The 21,165-nt window shown below is 38.2% G+C and overlaps 1 protein-coding gene across 2 annotated transcripts in view; it reads left to right on the top strand.

Annotated features, from left to right (window-relative positions):
- Window positions 1-1,795: 1,795 nt before the first annotated feature.
- The window catches only part of PIK3CA (phosphatidylinositol-4,5-bisphosphate 3-kinase catalytic subunit alpha), a 74,341-nt gene continuing 54,971 nt past the window's right edge, over window positions 1,796-21,165 (top strand). The window contains exon 1 of one of the 2 annotated variants that reach the window (XM_019626074.1): window positions 1,796-2,192. The gene's annotated coding sequence lies outside the window, so the exon portion shown is untranslated. The remainder of the gene's footprint in view (window positions 2,193-21,165) is intronic. The other variant, XM_019626075.1, reaches the window with a different exon arrangement.

The raw sequence follows: 21,165 nt of genomic DNA, 5'->3' as shown, positions 1-21,165 counted from the left end.
CATTTGATTTACAATCTAGAATCGCTATTTCAACTTTTCCTTTATTCTTTCAGTCACAGGAACTTGAGCAATGAGTTTTGTCACACAGATGTCTAACATATTCTAAAACACTGAATAATAGTGCAAACACCTTTGGAAGCAAGACGATACACGTGATAGATCAATGATCATCAAATAACCTCAATGCACCAACTGTGAATTGAGCAGTAAACGCTACTCCTGAACCAGTGAATAGTCATACATTCAAGTACCAAGTTGGCATTTTGTTATGACACATGATTTCTTAAAGGCAGATTATCACATAAAAATCATGTAATTAATAAGCATTTCTTATTAAAATATAAATGTTATAAGGAAAAATATACCTAGCATAATTTTTCCCCACCAATGACCACGTAGTAATCTCTCACGAAACTCTGCCTAGAAACACAATTTAGGAAATGCTGCCTTAAGGTTTACCTTGACTAGTAATTTAGTGTTACTGATCTTTTTTAATTTCCTGGTCTGAAGTAACATCCATCGTGTTCTGAAACTGTTGAAAAACACTGGTTCGAGAAAACTGTTTAGAATGTGAGATGAAAAGCAGAGCTTAAGAGAGAAAACACAGGAAATACAGTCAAATGAAACTATGACCATATAGACAAATGGATCTCATTTATGGACGTGTGGGGTCAGGTTTTTGCCCCAGCTGACAAGTTGGACTGTCACAATTCTAGGGTGGGTCACTTCCAAATTCTCTGCTCCGTAAAAATTCAAAGGAGAGCCAACTTTTAAGGACTTGTATACCAGACTTCTAATCACTGCTCCCATGCCTTTTCAATACAACGGAACACCACTAGGGGGAGAAACACGCAGAAAACCGGACCCTAATCAGTAGTGATCTCAAACCGCAACGGATCTCATTACAGTACTCTCAAGCAAAAAGAAGAGGCTACTATAATACGCAGCACCCAAGCACAACCTTCAATCTAATTTGTACCCAAGATGGCTTTTCTGTAGTCTCCGTGGGCACTACGTGGAAAAAAAGCACCTCTTCTGAATAGTCACAGTTAAACCCTACAAGCTGATTCAAATCTGGAAAAAAAACAAAAACAAAGCAAAACAAAACAAAACCCCAAAACCAAAAAACAACAAAACACAACGGGGGTATTGCAAAAGGTCTCCCAGGAATGAGTCCAAGGACTGCGGAGGGCTGTGGCAATGCATTCCTCTTTCGGGATGGTCTACAACTTAACCTTATGTTAACAGAAGGGCGCGCAGCAACGTTTTGTAAAAGGCCTTCTTTCTAGTAGTATCCATAACCACTTCTGGTTAGCCACTGACAGCGGCGGTTAGCCACCGCGCCCCCTTCTCTAGCCCCCAAACGAGAGGAAATCTCATTTCCTCTATGGGCGTAAAGTGGATGAATTCACTTGCTGCCAATACCTCCCCCCCGTTTCTATACGCCTACCCTAGCCCGCCTGATGCTGGGAGAAACTGACACATGACACATATGCCGTCCTAGGACGGATGACACATCCTCACCACTGCAAAAGAGGGAGCATTAAACACACGCACTCCAGAAAAACAGCCCCAACACCACCTGAACTTTGGGCAGAAAAACAAGGCGCAGCCGCACTGGCACATTGTTACCGGATTTGCCCACAACCCCCTCCCGGTCCCCGCAATTTCACTTCCCCATTGGCACATCTGCTTCCGGGGCATGGTAGGCCCGGCCCCTCCTAAGCTCGTACCCTCCTCTGCCCGAGGAGGGGGGAGAGTCGAGGGGGTGGGGAAGAGTTCGTTGTTTGTTTACACGATGTGAGCGGAAAAGGAGACTAATAAAGTTTATTCTGGAAACAAAAGGAAAAAAAAAAACAGGGGTGACAGAGAAAGGAGACGGGGGCGGGGGCGTGTGGCGGGGGCTAGCGAGCAGAGAGAACGAGAAGGAGAAAGCGGCAGTTCCGGTGCCGCCGCTGCGGCCGCTGAGGTCTCGGGCTGCTGCTGCTGCTGCTGCGGCCGCTGGGGCTGGGGCCGCCGGCGAGGCAGGGCTCGGGCCCGGCCGGGCAGCTCCGGAGCGGCGAGGGAGAGGGGCCGGGAGGCGGGGGCCGTGCCGCCCGCTCTCCTCTCCCTCGGCGCCGCCGCCGCCGCCGCCGCCCACGGGGCTGGGACCCGATGCGGCTAGAGCCGCGGAGCCTGGAGGAGCTCCGAGCGTGAGTAGAGCGCGGACTGGCTGGGAGCGGGCGCGGTCGGGATGGGGACCGGGTGGGTGCTGTGGGCGCTCCGGCGCGCCCGCCGTCTTGGGCGGGGGCTGCCGCCGGTTGTCTTTCCCAGCGTCGGCCCGCAGTGGAGTTTGCCTGCGATCGCCGCTCCCTGTCCCCGGCCTGCCGCTGGCCTCACCCAGATGCAGATACGAGGGCTCGCCGCTCCTTCTCTTTTCTCCTTCTGGCCGCTGTCTCGCTCCTCGTTTCCTTCCTCTCCCATTTTTGGGGATGAGGCAGCTGGAGACTGAGGAAGTGCGCCCAGGGCCGCCGCCCCGGCCGCGGGAGCGGGGTCCCCCGTGCCCCTGCACGCCCACCCGGCCCGCGGGCGGTCGGGCTGTCTAGAGGACCGCGCGGTGAGGGATCCCGGCGCGGAGCTGCGAGCTGGTCCTGCAGGGCTGTCACGCCCGAAGACTCCGGCCTCGCCAGCCCGGCGCCCCTGCGTTTGCCTCGTACTGGGTTTAAATCGCCCGGCTGGGGCAGGGAAGGAACACCGCTCCCCCCACCCCGCAGTTCTCCTCCCACCCTTTCTTTCGAGGTTTTTTTTGGGGGTTTGTTGGTTTTTTTGCTTGTAACCGAGACGATCAAACGTATTTCATTCATAGACTTGACACATTGTCTCCGGATTTGTGTCTTGCCTGAGTCTATTCTGTGATGTCTGTTTCGTAGCTCCTAAGTGGTTCGGAAAGACAGGGTAGCGCCCGGGATCGGGCCGTGTCAACACCAGACGGTCAGCCAGTGTGTTTTGACCGCCGCTTGAAGGGTTTATTTTAGGATGCTAAAGAATAGTGGCGATGGTAGCTAGTTACCAGACTTGGGAATCGAAAGCCACTTTCTCAGACGTCAGTAATTGGGGAGCCGTTTATAGAGTTACGCGAAGGGTAAGGGGAGCGCGACAAGAGCGGCTTTTAGAAATCCGCTTGCATATTGTTTAACGAGTTGCAATTTCGTTTTTGGTGAAGCTTCCTCATCTTAGTGCTGCGCCTTTGTTGCACATGCGGGGACATGAGTTGGCGAGACGATATTTTGAATCGTAGTTTGTCAAGCCTGGGAGAACCCCTGGGAAAGTTGGGTAGATAGACTCCTTGGTAATTCCAGTTGGCTTCTACGTCCACGTTTGAGCACCGAGGGCAATATTGGTCGCGTGTTTCCCTGCTTAGAAACTAGATTCTCTGGTTATTTGCTTACACTGCGCTGGACAAAATTCATGTGTTGGACTGCGTGTTAAGAAAAGACCTGGAAAATACTTAAGATACCCTGTTGCTAATTTAATTTGGATAAATGAGGACACTTTTGTCTTTATTGATGGACTCTTGAAGCAAATGCAGCACAAGAATTTGTTAATGTGTATTCAAACTTTAAGATTTTTTTAAACTGAAGAATTGATTTCTGGTTGACAGCATAGATCTCTATCTAAACATCACGTGTTCTGGAAAATTTTAAATATCAGATTAACTGTTCTGCAATGTCATCAGCCAAAATTATCTGAAGAGGGCTCAGTGGTGTGTGTGTGTGTGTGTGTATGTATTTTTTTAAGTTTTCTCATCTCGTGTTTTGAGGTAAAGTTAAATAAAACTTCATCGATAACTTTTTCAAAAGTTTCTTGTGTTTCCCATCATTGTAAAATAGAGTGCTTTCCTACTAAAGTCACAGAATAGGTGATTGAAAGAAACGAGAGCATATCATAATAGTAATAGCATCATGAGGGAAATAGCAAGAATGTAAATGAATATTAATAATATTTTATCATTGACTAGGAGTATAAAGTTTGAAAGGCATTCCTATATAAGTTTTAGTTGAAGAATTAATGAACCACATATAACGCAGAAGTGTTTTTATATATCTAATTTTTAAAAAATTGTAAGTAAATTGGATATAGCATGAAAGAAATGACACTAAGCACAAACACTGTACTTAAACTGAAAAATTACTGCATGCAAGTGTATATTCTCATGGGGCTAGATATATATATATATATATAAAAGGGAGACTGTGAAAGAGCAGTGGCTCTGCCAGGCTCTGTGTATGGAACAGTCCTGGAGACAGAGCTTCCTTCCTGTCAGGATAAGATCCTCTCTATCCCAAATAAGTATTCTCTTAAAAAAAAAACCAAAAAACCCCCCCTAAATTTATAAATAAAATACTTACATAATAAGGTAGATCATAATAACTTTTTCCTAAAACAGTTTACTTTTTTTGTGTGTTGCTTTCCTTATTAGTACCTTTTACTGAGTAAAGATTTTTAAACAATTGCTATTACCACTTGAAGGGCATTTGCTCTGTTGATCTGTTTATCTGAAAAGAGCTAACTTAATCCCATTTGATCTCTTTAGCAACTAGAGTAGCATTGAAGAATCAGTTCCATTTTATTATTTTTAATAGCTTGAATTCCAAGGTAGGGGCGCTTCTTTAGATGAAGCATCATAAAAGATTTCATGTCTAGTGAAATATTTATGACCTTAAAATTTGTGCAACTTTAGCAGCCTCAGTTTTGGAATATTGTGGTTTTTATTTTATTAGCACAGTTATCAAGCTGTTTTCTTAAGTATTATTTATCCTGAGTATTACAACAATCCTGTAGACAAGGCAGTATTACTATCTCTGAGAAATGACATTTTAATCTAAGGTCAAACAGGTGTCAGGGACAGACCCATTGACAAAAACCAATGTTTTCTGACTTCTTTCACTATACCATGCTATTTCTAACCTGCTCCAACCTGCTTTTTGATAGATTTTTTAAAAAAAACTAGGGCCCAGAGAAGTTTAGTTACTTACAATCACCTTTTATTTGCAGTATATTTTTAATTCCCTATATAGCTTAAACAGTTGTTTTCAATCCTGGCTACATATTAGAATCATCTAGTTAGCTTTTAAAAATTACCAGTGCCATGGTCTTATTCCCAGAGATTCTAATCTAATTGGTCTAAGATGGAGCGCAGACATCTGTGTTTTGTTTGTTTTCAAGTTCCCCAGGTAATTCTAGTAGACAAAATTGTAAAGCCCTTACTTTCAAGGACCTGTATGATTTGGTCCTTCTCTGTCTAGGTTCATTTCTCCTCCCTCCTCCCACAGCTCCCTTGCCTTTCACTGTTCTCATGTGCAAATGCTGTTTGCTCTACCTGAAACGTTTCCATGCTCCATACCTCTTCCCTAACTAGCTGACTCCTACTCGTCTTTCATATCACCGCCTTTGAAAAGTCTAGTCTGGGTTAGGTGTCCCTGCTTCCTGTTCCCATAGCATCTTGTACTCCCACTGTCATAGCATTGACTCAATGTATTATAATTGCCTATTTATTTGTCTGTATCCTCCGCCAGGATGTAAATTCTGTAAGGATAGGGACTCCTTCTGTCTGATATACAGTTCATTCTTATTGACAAGCACAATAGCCAATATATAATACTTACTAACTTACTAACTGAATAAATACATTTATTGGCAACAGGCTTTTTTAGAGCATGTAATAATTTATAAATACCAATTATGTTTTTATTCTTGCCAAATACATTTAATAATTTTGTCACTAAAAATGTACATCCTTGAACTTGCCACACATAAGAATTTCATTTGAGACAGTAGAGATGTTATAAGTTATATATAAATTATATCAAGAATGATAACCCCACATACACACATGCGCACGCAAGAATAAGGATCATTATTGTGCACAAAACTGCACTGGAAATCAAAAGACTTGAATTCAGATCCCAGTTTCAGCACAAGTGCTGTGTACTTGAACAAGATTCGTTCTTTTTGCGCCTCGGTTTTCTCATCTGTAACAAAGAGGAATTATACTGGTGCTCTACTTGGTACTAGTGTGACACTAGTTAGTGATCTAGGCTTAAAATCTTATGAGTACTAAAAATACTAGTTTTGGAATCTGAAGCTCCTTGATTCAAAGCCTGGCTCTTAGGCTTACAGGATTATTTTGGACAGATGTGCTTATCTGTAGAATGGGAGTAATTGCTACTTGCTAGTGGTGTTGTTGAATTAAATGAGATAATATAGACCCAAAAGAGGTTTTGTCTTTGATCAGGTGCATAATAAATGTTTATTTTCTTCCCTCTTAGGAAGTGTTAGAGCTCATGAGTGGATGTATTTGAGATAACAGAAAGACAGTTGGTGTAATAAATCCTATTTTCTACTTTGCTAAGTACTAGTGTTACAGGCGTGGCTAGGGACCAAAACCACTGTGGCTTTTAGTTTCATTTTTTTTAGAATCCCACCCCAGTGTCAAACACCAAGGTGTTAGTCAACCTGCTTGGAAAATAATTATGCCTAGATGTTTGAACCATGACAGGGTAGCAAGTGCCATGCTATCAGTACATCCATAATATAATACATACTATGGGGGAGGGGAGAATCTAAACTGATGACCTTAAACCATCTTCAAAGATAAGTAAAATCAGACTTGACCATTCCAAAAGAAGGGGACAAATGAAAACTTACTGATTTACGAAAGAACACCCAGAAATTTTGGTGAAATCTCTGTTCACCAAAGCTTAAAATTCAGGAACCATTATTTAGTAATTTCCAGGAGATATAGGCAATAGACCTCTGGTCAGGAGCGATTCTAGAAGATAAGATTGTTCTCAATGTCAGATTAGCAGTTTCAAATATCAGTTAACAGACTGAAGTTATTGATATTTTTCTCTATTTGGGAGCCATGTTTCTTAATTTTATATAGTTATCTTAGCTTTTATTTACTTGGTGATAGAGAGTAACCTTACACACAATGTAATACCTCTTTGCTGAAGTTTCTTGATACCAGTTTTATTTTTGTATAAATCAAATTGACTTGCCTAAGTTTTTCCTTAAGTTTACGTTTAAAGTGAATTTTATTAACAGTCTTTTTGGAAAGAATACTATAGTAAAAATGAAAAACTGGATAGGAGAAACTGAAATATTAGGGCATGAAAAAGAAATATGAGAGAACACAGTGAAGTCTGAGGATTTAACCTCAGAGCTTGAGATTTCCATCATTCAAAAGGTTGTTCAACCTTAGATATGCTGATAGTGTTTTACAGGTATATATCTTACTCACATTTAATCCTTTATTATATGAATCAATGGATCTTAATTAAGGAATTTTTAGGTTTTCTTTCTTCCTCTCTGCAGCTATACAGATTAAGGGGTTTAAAGTTAAAATGTTTCAATAAAGAATTTGTAAGTTTGTAATAAAAGATAGTGTAGAGCTTGTTCTTCAAGTTTAATGTTTCTTAAAGTGATGCTGATTTCAGTATTGATTATAGAGCTCTGGTCTGTATGGCTGAGAGACTGAATTCCATCCACAACTGCTACTTTGTATTTGTGTATGGCAGTGAAGGGGAGAGGAGGCAGATTGTATCACATCTTTACCTCTTTTTCTGCATTGATTACAATAACAATATTAACATGTTGCTTAAGTGGCTCTTATAATTAATGAGATAGTTTAAATAATCCCAAATTACATAAAATTATTTAAGGAAAAATGTGTACATACTAATCATTATTTTTAATTTATAGCTAATAGAAAAATAACCCATTTTCATATATGACCTGACAACTAAATATTCATTTCTTCTGTATCATTTTCGTAGTGGGCTTGCTATGTATCTAAATTGCTCTCATTTAAAAGAGGTTAAGTTTTAGTAACTTTTAGCATATAATTGCAGTTGTTACAAAGGAGTCTTTGTATCAGGACCAGCATAGCCATTTGAAATAAACAAGGGATTAAAAAAAAAATAGAATTCTTACAGACCATGGTTATCTGGTACACTTATGAGTTTAAATATTTGTGTAGTGGAAGCCAAAGCAGTCAATGTTATGATGTGAAAAATGCTGCATTAGGACAGAATCATTCTGCTCTGGTCATAACTCTCTGTCTAACTCACTAGGAGTTAGTGAGACTCAGTGGTGAGATGCATCTTACAAAGTGCTATAGGAGTTGAAGGCAATATTATGAAGATAATTTTAAGCATACTTTTTTAAACAGGAGGAGACCATGTTTGTGTTCATTCTTGTATCCTCAGCACCTAGTATAGTGCCCAAATATAGATGACCAGTAAGCATTGATATTTTTGGAGTAGAATCATATTTGGGAATCAAAATACTTATATTTCTATATTATTTAGTAGCTATTATATACTTTAACTATCTGAAAAGTAGGTAAATTGCTATGTGCCAGTTTTAGTTCATCATTTATTCCGTATAGATTTGAAATTTATAAGAAATACTTTTCTATAAGTTAACTAGTTGCATATTTCTATTGATATTTGGAGACATTTTTAACAAAGATTGATAGGTTAAGGCAAGACTGTGTGCTATGGTAAAAATAACACTATATCAGGAATCTGAAAACCTGGTTGTATATCGAACTATTAACTAGCTGTTTGGCCTTAGATCTTAACCTTTCAACACTTGTTTCTTGACCTGCAAAATTTCTTAGGTTCTTTACAACTCCCAAATTTGGAGATTCCTAGTACTGTAAAGCCTATTTCTGATTTCAGGGGTGGGTAAGTAAGCCACTCCTTAGAGGGAGATTAGTCTATCTCAGTTTGTTATATTTTCAGAAGCTAACATCCTTTTGTCTTCCTGTTTATAAATTTGCACATATTTGAAGGCCCTGTGTGCACTTCTGTTGTAGAGACAAGCTGCCATCAGAAAAGAATGGACTGGAATGATTTTTTCTTTCTTTCTGAAACCATCAGTGATTTTTGGAGATGCAAACTGACTGCAGGCGTGGCCATTTTGCTTACTAGCACTGGGAGTTAAATGACTGCCAGGCTTTGAGATCAGATCATCCATTGCACACCAGTTGCCGGGGCACTTGTGAAGGCCAGCAAACCTGTCACAGCACTCTTCATAGCCACTGGCCACCATCCTTACTTGTTAAAGACTTCTAGGAAAATATGTACTGTAATTTCCCTTGGTAACCAACCCATCCCACTAGATGGTTTTCAGAAAATGTGTTGTAATCTTAGAAACACAATTCCAGAGGTCTAGTAAGCTTCTTTTTTTCTCCATGTATCCTCTGTTGTGCATATAAATATGTGGAAAGATGGTAACAACCATTGTCCTTAATCAGAAAGAAGTGGTTTTATGCTATTGATTTGTTGTTTCTATCAGTGTTCCAATTGTTCATCTTCAACTTTTGGTTATTTTTTAACCAGCAAACTGTTAGGGTAATGGGATATTATTTAGAGTTATTTTGAGTATGTATTCATTTTTCAACAAGCTAAGCAGATTTCTGTGGCTTATTTTTCTTTGAGAGATTGTACTTTTCTGATTAACTTATTGCAGTTCTAGACCTGAAAATTCTATTGCATTTTGAAACAATTGACTGCCTTTAGCCTAAAAGTGAGTGAATTGTGCTTGTTTTCCTTAGGAGGTTAACATCTTGGCAAATGCAAAAACCTTAGAGTTTTTTGCTAAATAAGTTACTATTCTGTGACTATAGATTTGTGGAGCACATCATCAAATGTAAAGCAGCATTAATGAGAAAATTGTGGGGGTAATTAGATTGAAACTAGGCAATGCTATAAAGTCCAATCTGAAATCAAACCATACATGACAGCAGAGAATGGAAAAATTATATTTTCAAACTGTCATTTTTATACTTATAAATAAATATGAGTAGTAACATCATCTTGAAGTTATTTTCCATATGAAGGTTTCCCTAAAATCTAATGGCTATTATGTACAGTTGAGACCCTGATAGGCAGCATCTTAAAGTATTTATGAAAGAGATATTTGTATTCTTTTTCTCTATCTATACACCAGTTGTAAAAGTTGAACATTACTTTTTCAAAGCAGTTACTGTACTTGTCTTGATAATTACAATGGTAGTAAAAGTCAAAGCAGTTTAGAATTTGGTAATTTTATAGTGTGGAGATTGTTTATTTTCTCTTCATTATAAATGACAAATTTTCAACTTTTTTAGTGATGTTATGGGACTCCAGATTCCCTCAGAATCACTTGGAATAATTTTGACTATGTCTATACAAGAAAAGCCAGCTTTTTTTACAGCTGTGTGATATTCACAGACACTGCTGGTCTTTTTTTGTCGAGTATAAATATCAGACATGTAAATTAGTGCATTTTCCTGCAAATAATGTTTTCCCAACCAAAATGGGGCAAGTAGTTTGATAGCAGGACAAAAGTCAGGACAGTCTTAGAAAACCCACAAAATACGGTCAGTGTTCTTAGGCTTCTTTAATTTTCCTTTCCTTCTAAATATATTCCATGATGGTTAAGAGTTTGTGCTCTGGAACCATACTATCGAGATTACTAGTTTTGTAACTTAGGGCAAGTTATTTAGCCTGCCTGGGTTAAATATTCTCTGAGTTAATACATATTTTCTCACTTGTAGAAGAGGGATACTAATAGTACCTATGCCATAATATTGTAACAAGGATTAAATGACTAATACATGAAAACATGTAGAACAGTGCCTGGCACACACTTAGCACTTAAATATCTGTGGGCTCCTTGAGAACAAGAACCATGTCATATTTATCAACCTATGTGGGGGCTGTAACATTAGTGAATTGAATTATGTCCATTCTACAGATTTACTAATGGATCTGCTTTCTGAAGGATGAACAATAAGGTTGCCTTCTAACAAGCTTCTTAATTAACATTACTGCTTGCTTTTTGTTCTGTTACAACATTCTAAGTTTTGTTCTAGCTCTAGGAATCAATTCTATTTCATACCTAGTTCTAAGAAAAGTTAGCATATGGAGATTTAGCTTGATTGGAAGCAGATGAATGGGCAAAAGATATTACGTAAGTGGATGATTTTTTCACTTCTACTCTGATCTTCCTATGGATTAGTTTTCCCTGTCCATTCCTGGAATCTCAAAATCCCCGGCAGATATCTGAATAGCACTCTGCCATTGAAGCAGTACTTGTTTTGTGCTATTTGGTATTTCCTTTCCCTGTCTAACTCCATGCACTAAAGACAGTAGTTGTGTCATATTGTCACATGTTACATGGCTTTTATAGAATTCTTATGTCCTGTTTTAAAGCTCCTTGTATCTCACTTGCCCGCAATACTTACTATGAAGTCTTTATTGAATACAGTATTTATTCTTTTGTATATCATTGTACCTAGTTTACACTGATTGGACATTTTGCAAATCTTACAAGTCATTTATGTGAAAATTAAAAAAGCAACTATGTGTTTTGAATGTTTTCATCAGTTCGGTCTGCTAAGTATTTATTTCCCTTTAATCACTAAGGTAACTTACCTGGCATCACAAAGAATTATAGTTGGCAACCTGTGGGAAAGTTTCCTTTAGTATCTAAATGTACACATTAGTATATATATTTTGAGTTACCTCAAACCTAAACTTTAATATCGTGAACCTGGGAAAGGGGAATGTTATGGACTTTGCATATGTCACCTCTCTAAATCCTCACAGTAGCACTTCTATACACAGGTAGTCTCTCCATTGCACAGATTAGGAAACTGAAGTTCCACATCTAATCGGTACAGTGAGTCTCATCACATTTAATTTATGTGAAGTCAACTATACAAGCATGTATTCAGCCAGAAGTAAAACCATGACAAAAGTAATCATTTAAATTTGTAGTAACATCCCGTTACTGAGCTTTTGCTTCAGAGTAGACATGAAACTAAAGATGTGAAATTGTTGTTGCCTCAACAGGTCTCACTGTGTAGATATGAACATCCCGCTGTGCTTGGTGCGATGCTGTTATTCAGACGTATTTAATGTTCATACAACATGGCCTGTAATACCAAGCCCCTAGTGCTCAACCAAAGAAACAGCAGTTTGTTCCAGCTGGAAGGGAAACTGCTCTTTTAGACGTGCTGAACAATTGTGTTCATTTCCAAGGTGGCCTGCAGATACGGCCACAACAGACTATCATCTATGTACATATGCATTCTCTGATATATGTATGCACATGCATAAACCCACTTCTTTTAAATACATATATTTTTATATATAATTTCATTGTGTCTTTTAGATTGCTGTATATGATATCTTTATACAAAACATATTTCTGTCCAAGACGATGCTATACAAAAAAATGTACATTGTACTTATGGGTGATTAAAGAGATTTTTCAAGGAAAACTGTTGACTTTGAATATCAAGAGACTATATACCCAGTGTCTAGCACATTGCCAAGTGCAAGGTTTATTGTAAAGGGAGGTCAAATATATGGTGATGGATGGAGAACTGACTCTGGATGTTGATCACACAATGTAATATATGGGTGATGTATTATAGAAGCCTATATAATTTTACTAACCAATGTCACCCCAATAAATTTAATTAAAAAAATAAATAATGGGGGAAAATGTTTACTCACTCAGCTGCTTATTTTTTAAAATATAAATGTGCGTACGATAATTGTATTTTCTCAGACCAAATTTCAAAGGCTCTTTTGAAAAGCCTGCTTCATTCCCCAGATTGCTAAGTCATATTAGAACAATATGGAAATAGAATATTAGAAATTAAAACTATCTCACACTATGTGGTCCTAATGTGACCTCTGGACTTAACCATTATTTATGGTTTTGGTGTTTTTTTTTCCTTTCTCTCGTCTGTTCTTTTATATGTATATGGATTTTCTAAAGGAAAATCAACTGTTATGAGGCAGAATTTATTTTATGAAAACTCTGAGTGGGTTTCTGCTAACTCTTTTGCCTAGAGAAGTGGAAAGACTGGAAGGCAGAAAATGTAAATAAGGTGATAAATCTACTTATTATTCTCACCTCCTTATGTAATATTCACTCCCTTTATATAAACACCCACTTTTTGAATGTCCTATCAGATATGTGTGGGGAAGTAGAACTTCCCCCAGAGCCGTAGAAAGAGAAAAGTGTGCCCTGAGCTGCCATGTGCCAGAAGACATGACTAAAGGCCAAGAAGACATGATTGCTTCTATACTGGGGGAGAAGGAAAGGTTTGAAGCAGTGAAATGGGACATTTGCTTATAATTGTATATCAGAACCAGAATATCTAACTTGCCTGCTAACAACATGACAGTGACTTCTGTTTTATGAGTCTGAAAAGTTACCGGATGGCCAGTGACTGAAAGAGATGTTTCCAATGTGCTATGTTCCAGAAATGAGCCTGTGCAAATAAACTCAAATAAAACAGCAACTCTAAGTAAAATAGGAGTAAAACTAATTCAACAGTGTATTAAGTCTATATTATGTTTACCAAGTAGGAATTTTTCTAAGAATGTAAAGATGGCTTAATATGAAATTTTATCATGCATAGGTCAATAAACCTGATGAGGGAAATAAAGATTTTGTCAGTAAATATGGAGAAGAAACTAACAATTTTCTTTTGTGTCTCTAAAAGCCAGGAATGAAGAGAAATTTTCTTCATAAAATATATCAAACTAACAGCTAAAATAATAATTAATGGTGAAATACTAGAGAAGTAACTATTACTAAAAACTTGGAAACCCGTTATTACTACATTATTATGTAACATTGTTCTGGAAGTTCTGATCAATACAATAAGACATGAATCAAAAAGAAGAGGCGTAAACATTGAGAAAGAAGCTGCACAATCCTGTTTTTGGTGTGGTAGGATTACATCCTAGGAAAACCAAGATCAACTGAGGAATTATTAGAATTAATAAGAATATGGAATTAAAACAACTACTTTAAAGTCAGTAGTTCTCCTTTATGATAGCAGTAATTATTTAGAAAATATAATAAAAAGAGGAATCATTTTTAACTATAATAGAAAATAAAAAATTATGTTAATTAGAAATGTGTGAGCCTATGTGAAGAAACCTAAAAACTATCAGGATATGGGTTGAGGTGTATGTGTGGGGGGTTGGTTGCAGGTAGATACAGGGAGAAGAATATCATGTTCTTCAATGCAAAGTCCAACTATTACAAATACCTTAACTTAAAAACTTAAGTTTTTCTGTCTCAGTTGATTAAGAGCTTGCTCAAGAGTGCAAGCTCTGAGCAACAGGGTTGCCGGTTTGATTCCCACATGGGCCAGTGAGCTGCGCCCGAGCTGAGCTGCCGCTGAGCTGCCAACCAACCGGTGGCAGGATGGCTCAGCTGGTGAGAGCACATGCTCCTTACAACAAGGTTTCCTGTTCGAGATGGTGGGCTATGCCCGCCTGCAACTAAAGACTGAACTCAGCACCGTGAGCTGAGCTGCCGCCCGGATCGCTCAGGGGACAGAGCACGGGCTCTTAACAGCAAGGCCGCCAGTTCAACTCCCGCATGGGATGGTGGCTACACCCACTCGCAACTAATTGAACACAGCACCTTGAGCTGAGAGGTGCAACTGGACTTGGAGCTGAGCTTGATGCGCCCTCCACAACTAAGATTGAAAGACAACAACTTGTCTGTTCCCCTTCCCCAGTTCCCCAGTACTGTTCCCCTCCCCCAGTTCCCTATAAAAATCTAAAAAAAAAACCTTAAGGTTTTCACAGGTTTAGCATAATTCTAATTTTTTAAAATGTTTTTGAGACATCAATGAGATAATTCTTAATTTTGTCCAAGAGACTAAACAGATAAAAGTGAGGTGACTTTTAAGTGAAAAACCAAGAACCAGTGACAGAGAGCTCCCTAACACTACAGCCCTATCAGATATCAAAACATACTATAAAATTACAGTAAATTAAACAGTTGGGTACTAGCATAAAGTATTGATAGTAAAGTTAGTAGAAGGGAATCGAGATCCCAGAAGCAGACATTCTAAATTGTATAATAAAGTATCATCAGAAATCAAAAGAAAAAGGAAGATATTTAGTAAATGTTTTTGAGGATGTTTCAAACAGAAAAACAAAGTCAGTTTGAATCTTTATCTCATCTTATATAGCAAAATAAATTCAGGTAAACCGAAGAGTTGGATAAAATAGAGTAAATACCCTTATGCTAGTCTCATTTAAGAAAGACATTTATTTGGATGGGCAAATACCTTTCAAACTTTAAAGAATTGGAAGGACTTATGAGAGGAAAATTCATTACATTTTTACTCAAATAAAATGTTGCCATTTATTCTGTCTTTTTCTCTCACCTTCTCTCTTTCCAACACAAATGAGCAAATTAAAAGATGTACAAACAGGATTAGAAATTTGTAAGACAAAGTAACAGATGTTAATGTCTATTTTATTATTAGGATGGGGAGCAGGATCAGACCATTTAAATGAGAGGCTTTGAAAGAGGGTGGAAGGACTGGGAGGCCAAAGAAGTCCAATGTTCTCAGCATAGCGGGATGTCCCCAACTTCAGTCACCAAAAGCCAGAAGTTTATCTTTGAATTTTAAGGTGTTCATACAAATACTTTCAAAAGCACCAAAATTCATGTAGATGAATGAGCAAAGAACTTGAGATAACAAGTTCATTTACTAGAAAGGAAATAAAAGCACATGAGGAAATGTTTTTCCCTGACAGATAATCAAAGAAATGAAACTGTAAGATGCAGTGATACAGTTTTACTTTTTGAGTTAGTTTTTTCTTTGATGGTGTTGGTGGCAAAGATTGCCATGAAATGTGCTTGCTCATATATTTCTGTTAGCAGTCTAAATTGATTCAACCCTTTTGAAAAGCAAGTCAGCAATTTTTGTGCCTTTAAAATTAACATGCCTTTCAATCCCATAATTCCATTTGCAGCATTATGTATAATAATGGAAATGTTAAAACAGCTTATGTATTCAACAAGTAAACTGTTGTATTTCCCATAGCAATATATGGTCATAGAACACTATTGTTTATGAAGAGTTTACAATAATTTGAGGAAATCTTTTTGAAGTGAAAAGAGTAAAATACAAAATTACTGTACTATATTAACACAACTATATAAACCAAAGGAAGTAACTAAAAGGGTATGCATAGAAGAAAAGCTGTAAAAGAATACATTAAAAAATGGTGGGGCCGGCCGAGTGGCGCAATGGTTAAGAACTGGCTTGGGACAACAGAGGGCCCCGGTTCGGATCCCAGATATGCAGGCCAGTGACACTGCCCTCTACAGCTAAAATGCTGAACAACAGCTCAACCTGGAGCTGGGCTGCCGGTGAGTCGCCCGCGACGCTGTAGGCTGCAGCCCCTGCTGCAGTGGGTTGCCATGGGCTACCGTGTGTAGCCGGCAGCCAGTGTGAGCAGCCAGCAGCCGCAGTGAGCGGCCGTCCAGAAGCCGGCGACTGATCTGCCTCACCCGGGAAGAGCGCAATGATGGTGCCAATTTGGGCCAGTGAAGCAACATCCTCCACAACTAGCCTGAAGAACAAAAGGACAGCAACTTGTCTGTTCTCCTTCCCCCAATTCCCCAGCGCAGTTCCCATCCCCCAATTCCCCAATAAAAAAAATCTTTTAAAAAAAAATGGTAATGATGGTTGTCTCAGGCACGTTTTTCTGTTTTGTTTTCCTCATTCTTCTGTGCACCACTGTATTTTGAGTAAGTACAGAGTGCAGTCCTGGGCCTTAATAGACGCATCAGTCAGTATTTAAGTGGATGAATTTCTATAAGCATGAGTTACTTTTACGAAAGAAATATGAATACAATCTACATCTAAATTAAGAAGTGTGGGAAGCACTCTAGAAAGGAAAGCAACCTGATTAGTAATATCTTACCCTTAGATTTCTAGAATTCAGAATGTTTTCACAATTCTATCTTATATGATCCTTTTCTGTTATCATTAGTTGCCCAAGTTAGAAATTTCTGTTAACCTTGACTCGATCCTCTCTGACTACCAAAGGCAACTGATCACCAAACTTTGGGTATTCTTTGTTAGAAATGGCTCTTGATTCCATCCCCATCTTTTCTCAGTCACTGACTTAGTTTAGTCCTATCCTGTATCACTGAAGTATCCCAGCCAGTCAACACACTTTTCTCTCTTACTTTCCACGGTGCTGCCACAATTATCAGACCTGTAAGTAAGTAGCAGAATTTCATGAATGTGCTATGTACAGTGAATAGGTCTATGGAAGAGAGCAGGGGGAAGATTGACACTGCTTTCACACTGCTGCCAAAATATCACCCCAGAATACAAGATTTACCTGCTTAAAGCTTAATAATTCCTTACGGCCTACACTGCTGCTTCTCAAGTTTTCAGTGTGTAAGAATCATTTGGGAAACTACTCAAAATGTGAATTACATAAACAAATCCTGATTCCGCAGATCTATGGGCCTGGAAACGTGCATTTTAACAAGACTTTCCGCTCTTGATCCTCCTGCGTGTGTGATCAGGACAAGATTTGAAAGAACACGGACCTCGGAATAAAGTGCAATCTCATAATTCTCCTCCCAATTTGGTACCAGCCTGCTTTTCTGTATGTGCTTCTATACTTCCGCCTCACCAAACACCTTCCTGAACTGCCTCTACCTGACCTAGGCCTTTCTGGACTCCTGTGTTGTTGTTCCTGCTCGTCCTGCCTCTCAGGGCCCCTGTAGCCATGGCTCCTCCTTGTTGACCTGGCACACTGTTTTAGGCTTCTGTATAATCTGTATGAAGAATCCTGGACTCACTGTCCTAGGCCGACTCCATCTCTTCCTCGTCTCTGTTTTCCCAGCTTCTATGTATTACAGCAAACACATCCTAAGTTTTGCTTGCTTATTTATATATCTGTCTTCCTCAATAGACTATAAGCCTCTTGAAGTAAGGGATGTCATCTTATACCGCTAGCATAATCCTGGCACATAATAATTGCTTAATAAATGTTTGTTGTGTGATTAACAATACAATAAAGAAGGCAAGAAAGGAGTGATTAGTCACATTTTTCAGTGAGGAAAATAAGGTCTCTTATTGTTAAGCATTTGCTTACAATACCCAGCTTGTAAGTGTAGACTTGAGACTCATACCCAACATAATTAGGCCTCCTTACTGGTTTTGGTCTTTATAAGAAAGGTAGACTATCACAATAAAATTACACACTCACATACACACACACTCCTTTTTACGCATTTTCCTTTTGCTCACATATTAGTTGATCTTTTATCATTTTGAAGGAAAAAGTTAAACTTTTTCATCATATTCCCACTTTATAAAATAATACCTATTCCTCCAAGACAAGAACCAACTACTGGATATTAAGCAGTTTGTCTCTCAGATTCACATCCAACCTCTTATACTCTGCTTTGTGATACTTATTTGTATTGTATCTCTTACAGAAACTAGATTATAATACCTAATGGGGTGTCCACAAATACTTTTTAAAATTTAAATTCAACTGATATTTCTGTAGGTAGCATCTTACTCTGCAACAATAAGACAAACAGCCATATATGTAGAAGTATTCAAGTGGGTTTCCATCATATTTTGTAAAGCTTGATTTCCAAAGTTTAGATGTGTTTTAGCCTTGTGTAGACTTCAGTCTTTAGGTGTTGATGGAAATCCACCACCAGCTGCAAAGTTCATATCCAGTGTGCCACAGAATACATGTAGCTATGGCTTAAACCAAATGTTAGCCATGAAATATTTGATAGCAACTGTTCTTTTATAAGAAACATTTTAGATAATTAGAGTCATCTTGTAATAGCCTGATACCCAGCTGTCAGCTTTTTGCTTTTTCTGCCAATATTTCTGGAACTGAAGTCAAGAAAATGGAAATTAGGGTACCATACTTTGAAATACACTGAACACTTGAAAAACTGTTAGATCTTGTAAAGATCTCCAAATCAAGTTCCTTAGTCAGTGTCTCAAAAAATTTTTTTATAAAAAGCAAATAGTTGTAATAACCTTCTTGAATATTAAGCTGAAATATACATTAGTAAATAATAGAAGCATTTGAGAAATTGAAGAATTGCCTCTATGATAGCCATTGGGCATGAGGATTATTATTTATTTAAAAATATTTTTGGGCCAGCCGAGTGGCTCAGTTGGTTAAGAGCTCGCTCAAGAGTTTGAGCTCTGAGCAACAGCAGTTCGAGTCCAGCCCGAGCTGAGCAGCCACTGAGCTGCCGACAGGTAGCAGGATGGCTCAGCTAAAAAAAATATACATATATATATATTTTTTTTAATTTCTAAGGGGGGCGGGGAGGGAGCGTCAGAGGCATGGGGGGAGCAGACTGAGGCGTGTGGCTACGGAGCAAGGGTTGGAGGACAGCCGGCATTTTCCCTGTGAGGGAGCCTCTTCCCGTGCAGCCAGCAGGCAGGCACCATCTTTCCTGTGTTCTGGGCTTGAGGATTATTAAAGTAAATCTTGAGCTTTGTAATTTCACTTTTGAAGTTTTCTGCTACTGTTTCTTCATGTTGTTACTATGTTTCATCAGTATCTCGCTATCCTTCCATTCTCCCTTACTTTACTTTTTGTTGCTATCGTTCTACTTGTAACATATTCAAATCTTCATTTTCTATCACAACCACTTCAGTAATATTTCTGATCCTCCACTATGTTAGACAATGATAATAGTAACCTAGTTTCCTTTCAATCCTTCTCCTACCCTTCCACAACACGTTATATATACAATTGCTTTTTATATTGTCAAGTAATGGTAACTTTTACATTCTATTCTGTAGCCATACTTAAATCCTCTTATGTTTTGACTATAGGTAGATTTTAATAGTTGAAAGTGAGGTATTTACATTAACATTACTTTAATATGAATAATATTGGTATGAATATGAAATGTGTCTCCATAACCAAGTAGAATGCTAGGATTAGATTCCTTTCTCTATATGTTCAGCACTATGAACTACACGGTATTCTAAGCATTCACATCACATGGTTCCTTTTTCGGTATACCCCAAACTTTCCTCAAAATTATGCTGTTTGCTTCATATTTTGAGCATGGTTTTATTATACTTTTTGGGTTGTTTTTCTAAACTTTCCAATTGCCTTTTTTTCCCTATTGTGAAAATAAACATGTCACTAATACTGTATGACTCCTCAATTCCTTTATGTGATGCCTAAAACCTGTTATGTTTTTTTTCCTAACCACTTTTTACCTGGACCACACAGATCTCATCTTCTACTTTGGGCATATTACTTTGGGTTTATTATAATTGATATAAAACTTTACCGTAGGATTGCTTTTTTAAAATTTATTTATGTTATTTGATCAGTGGGTCAATTCTACCATTTCTAGCATATGATCTCTTCTTTTTTGACCTCCATCTTTGATTGGCTGGAGTAAATAATTCAGGTGCTTTAGAATTGGCTCATGAGAAGTACTACCCATGGAAATAACTATTTTTTCCTTACACATAATAGTTTGCTGGGTATAGAATTCCTGGTCAAATTATTGTCCAGCAGATTTTAATTACTGCATAGTTTTTCATCCCTGTTGCTATTAGTGAGAAGTGTTGCCAGTCAGATAATTGTTCCTTTACATATTACCCATTTTTCTCCCTGTGAAAGCTTTTAGGCTGTTTATCTTTTATTGTCTAATATAGATATTTTTAAATATTTATTCTGCTCAGTAGTCCCTTTTTATCTGAGCATATAAGTCTCTCCAGCTCAAAAATGTTTTTCTTTTATTTCTTTAATTTATTTTCTTCCATTTTTCTCTTATTTCTTCCGGAATAACAAGTATTTGGTAGTTTTATAAGATGTTTTAATACCTAGTAGGGCTAGACCCTTCTCGCTCCTTGCTTTTTACGCTCCACTGATTTTTTTCTGGGTTTCCTGCTATTTTCTTTTGAACATTAGAGTCAGCGTGATAAACTCTGCATATACACACACACACAGACACACACATCATATTGGTATTTTATTGGCACATGTTAAATGTATAGATTATTTAAGGAAGAACTGACATCTTTATGTATTTGAGTCTTCCAATCCAAGAATGTGATCTGTTTTTTCATTCCTTCAAGCCTTTTATTTTAACTCGGGAGCATTTTAAAATTTTCTTTGTATTGGGTTGTCGGAAAAGTCATGACACATTTTTGCAATGAAAAACAGAAAAAATACGTCATGACTTTTCTGACAACCCAAGATATCTTAAAGTAAAGCAGTAAAAGTTCAACTCCCCCCGCCCCAAGTGGCTAGTCACTTC

This window comes from Hipposideros armiger, unplaced genomic scaffold, assembly GCF_001890085.2.
Source record: "Hipposideros armiger isolate ML-2016 unplaced genomic scaffold, ASM189008v1 scaffold_656, whole genome shotgun sequence".
Lineage (NCBI taxonomy): Eukaryota > Metazoa > Chordata > Mammalia > Chiroptera > Hipposideridae > Hipposideros > Hipposideros armiger.
The sequence above is the reverse complement of the archived record's forward strand: the minus strand, read 5'-3'. Positions and strand labels throughout refer to the sequence as shown.